Raw genomic sequence first — 4397 nt, forward strand, 5'->3', positions numbered from 1 at the left:
TACTGGCCTCCAGAACAGTGCTGCTGATTCCTGCCAATATGCTCATTTTCGTATCTGGAAGAGACAATACTGTAATTACTGCCAAAGTATGCAGGAAAATTAAGCAGCAGCTCGGTCTGCATTCTGCATCAGGCTAGTGAGGAGGAGTATAGAAAAGCATGGGGATCAACAGCTACAAGGAATAACAAGTATTTTCTGCATGTACTTTATTTTAAATAGATGTTGTCCAACACAACCATTCAGTTTGAACTTTTGCCCTGTAGAATTCTTTCTGGAAGAGGAAAGTGTAGGGCACGGTGGGCACAACAGCAGAAAGAAAAAAAAAAAAAGGAGCTGATGAAGTATATGTGGAAAAGGATCCGTCCCTTTATGATACCAGCACGTTTTTCTGCAGAGCTATTTTTACGATGTCTGCCTGTAAGACAAATCGTCTTGCTGCAATTGAGTTCTTGTGCACCTGTGGCAATAACTTCAGGTAGAACACACCAAGAGGTAGCTTTTTTACCATGGTATGGGGTCCCACGTGCCAGTGGTCAACACAGTGGTGTGTATATGTTGAAATTCACAGATAGGGCCATTTCTTCCCTAGGACTGACTGATGCCAGGGGGCAACAGTGGTTCATTATGTCATGCATTGTGTCAGGGAGGTGCCCCAAGCTCGTGGTCACCAGAATCCCTATGAGAGAACAACTTTCTGTGTGTATGCACACAACAAGGAGGGATTTGGGTTTCCCCTTCATTTGCATTTTGCAGAGCCCAGGGGTTGGATGTGCTGGAGCATGTTCTTGGCCCTTCTACACTATGTAACTCTACCATATTTTCTGCATGTTAGAAGCAACCAGGAAGGTATTCAGGCCCCAAGGTTCCAGTTAGGAAGTTATGACTCCATTAGGAAGTCGTAGCAGTGATGGGCATCTTTCCATCGTGATAACAGCAACAGAAATGATGGTGGGCAGTCAATGAGAAATGAAGTTGTTCTCTGCATCGGAATGCTCTGCAAGCTGATAAGCTGTGCATGGAAAGCATCACAGTAGTCTGTGTAGCAAAGTACAGCAAGGGAGTACGCATGCAGTGTGCCAAGGCATTTTTAAGCAATATTTAAGAGGAAAAGAGGTAACCCCTAATCTGCTTATCCAGCGGTGCGTGGGTAAGTGTGCTGATGCTGAGGAGATCCCTGGAGCTATGGCAGCAAGAAGAGAAAGCAGGGAAGCTCATTCCAGGGCATGAAAGAAGATAATAACCAGGAGTGTTGTATGTAAGTCGACTAGGGGAAAAAATGGACAAAAATAGGGGAACGGTGTTGTTGTAGTGGCTGTTACGCTACAGAAGACGATGACTTTAGAGATGGTCATAATGTGGATTTCCTGCTTGTGCTGTTTGTAATGTGTGAGAACAAATTTAACTCATTTGGTGGGAAAGTTCTTACAGAACCGATGCCTGTGGACAGGAAGGGGTTTCACAGTTAAGATACTGCATGTACAGAACAAAGTTTGCCTGGTCTTCACTGGGTTTTGGATCAGGCCATCCTTGTGAATTAAAAAAGAAAAAAAAAAAAAAAAAAAGAGTATCACGTAAATACAGTATTAATTCTGCAGAAATTCTGCTTCAGAGTAACCGAGTTCAGCCACTCCATTTTTATTATATGACTTTTATCTCCACATTAGCATAAGGAAAACCAAGGGGTGAAATGGCAGGCGTGCTCCCACGCATCTAAACAAACAGAATCGCTCTCTGCTTTTTGCAGACCTTCCGCATGAATCATTATGCCCATTCTGCCTTAACAATTATTTCTGATGTAAAAAGTGCTTGTAAAAAGAGAACTTTGTTTTATTCAGCATTAAATACGTGTATCCAACACGGACTGCTTTGCCTATGCATGCATATGCTATATCCGTATTTATGTGCCTCACGCAGCAAAGCTGCTACGTGCTAAACACAAATCTCTACTGTGGCCACGTGAGAAAGCCCTGCTCATCAGCTCCACTTGTTGCACCTCTCCTGGGATGGGCAAATCTCTCTCAAATGTGCAGTTTTATGAGCGTCCCTCGGCACAACAGGCGTCATGCAGCACTGCAAATTCATGGAGGAAACGAACTCACTCCATCCTCTCTCTGGATCTGCATGGAGCCTCGCACAATGGGGCTGTGATTTATTTGGGGCCTCTGGGTATGACTGCCATACAAGTAGTAACTAATGACAACAGACCACCAGAGATTGCTGAGGTTCATTTGCTGTAAGGAAAAATAAAGCTGGTCCGTGGCACGGCCATTGCACATCTGCTTACGTGCATGAACGTGGCTGATCAAAATCTTGGGGGGCACCTCCTCAATGGTGAGCTGCATTTTCAGACAACAACAACAACAATAAATTGTTTTGTTATTTGTGGAAAAACAACCAAGATTTAAGATCTCTACTAGAGACCAACTCTCTGAGGTGTGTCTGTGAACTGCCCGTTTCTTTCCTTCTTTTCTCTTCCCTGCTTTCTTCTTCTTTTCTTCTCCTTTTTATTTTTTCCTTTTTTCAGTTTGTTCAGTTTTCCTTTTTTCTTTCTTTTCTCTTTTTGCTTTTTTTTCCTTCTTTTTTTTTCTATTTTCCTTTTTTTCTCCTCTCCTTTTTTATTTTTTTTCCATGCTTATTTTTCTTTTTTTTTTCATTTTCTTTTCTTTTTTCCCCTCTTTTTCCTTTTTTTCCTTCTTCCCCTCCTCCTATTTTTTTTCCCACTGTTTTTCCCTACTATTTTTCTTACCCTTTTTCTTTCTTTTTCTTATTCTTCTTCTTTCTCTTTCCCTTTTCTTTCCTCTTTCCTCTTCCATCTTTCCCTTTCCTTACTTTTTCATTTTCTTTTTCTTTTTTTTCTTTTTCGTTCTTTTCTTTCTTTTTTTTCTTTTCCTTCTTTTTCCCTTTTTCACTTTTCCCTTTCTTTTTCCCTCTTTATTTTTTTCTTTCTTTCCTCTTTTTTTTTTTTTCCTCTCCTTTCCTCTCCCCTTTCCTTTTTCCTTTCCTCTTTCCATTTCCTTTTCTTTTTCCTTTTTTTTTCCCCTTTCCCTCCCCCGCCCCCCCCCCCCCCCCCTTCTTTATTCTGCGTCTCCCCCTCCTTCGACGAGCGTTTTCCCCGGCCACCTTTCTGCCCCCCTCCGACATTACTCCGGACGGTCCCTTCCAGGGCCGGACCCAACAGCAGCTCTCACACCGCGGGGCCGTGCGGGAGGCCGGGGTTCTCCCGGTGGGTGAGACGTGCCCTGGGGGTGACACGTCGGTGGGTGACACGTCGGGGGTCGGCAGTCCGGGGCTGAGACAGGAGCCGCCCGCCCGGTGTTCGGCGCTTGTGTGGAAAATTCTCAGGGAAAATTCTTTCTCTCTCTCTCAGGCCCCCAAACGCTTTGTGAATGGGGCAGTGCAACATGTGGCCTTTCACCTCGGCCGAGAACCACTGCCAGACAGCCACACTCGGAGAATTGTTTGTTAATAGTCCAATTAGATAATTGCCATCTTTCACTCCTTTCGTTCTACGTTTCCCATAAAGGAATGAATAAGGAGAGCAGCATGAAGAGGGCTTCTGCCCCGCAAGGTGACAAGAAGGGCTGGAGCATGCTCTTTGCACAAGGCCATTTGCTTGAATTGAATCATTGTCGCCTAATCAATGGTCTTATTGGATTACGGGCTGTTGCGGTTCTCAGAGATATTGTAGCCCGGACAATGAAATCGCTAGAGTAAAACTTTTTTCCCCCTTCAGCGGATCACGCAGCTGAGATTTTCCACGGGCTATCTCCGCTCTCCCTCCGTCCCCCTCTCTCCTTTCTTCTCCCCCCTCCTGGATCCACTGCACATACAAAGCTGGCTCTTTTATTTATTTTTTTTTTCCCTCCTTCTCCCCCCTACCCTCCACTCAACGAGCACAGCCTCTGCGAATAGGTTCAGCGTTGCGAAGGTGCGGAATTACACACACACACACACACACGCACGCACACGCACGGCCGCAGCGCGCACAGCCGCGGGGCGCAGCGCAGCGCACGGGGATGGCGCGCAGCGGGGAGAAGCGCTGAGCGGGCCCGGCCCGACCCCGCGGAGCCGCCGACGGGAGAACTTCGGGGCTGCGTACGCGGTGCGACCCGTCGGGTCTGGTGGGATCCGCGGGGGCTTTTTTTTCCGCACCCCCTTCTCCCCCCCCTCCCCCCCTCCATACACACACACACACCCCTTTTACCCCTCCCTTCCCTCCAACTGCATTTTTCCAGCCCTTCCCGGCAGCGTTATTCACATTTATTTGGCGTGCTCTGGAGAAAGCCACTCTATCATCGGGAGGTCAAAGGCGTACCGAAGAAAGTTAATAATGGCTGCTAATGGTGCGAACAATTCCGGGTGAATCTTGTCAAAAGTTTTTTTTTTTTTTTTTTTTT

Source organism: Centrocercus urophasianus, unplaced genomic scaffold (genome assembly GCF_019232065.1).
Source record: "Centrocercus urophasianus isolate 14NV4802_14NV808 unplaced genomic scaffold, USGS_Curo_1.0 seq_17, whole genome shotgun sequence".
Lineage (NCBI taxonomy): Eukaryota > Metazoa > Chordata > Aves > Galliformes > Phasianidae > Centrocercus > Centrocercus urophasianus.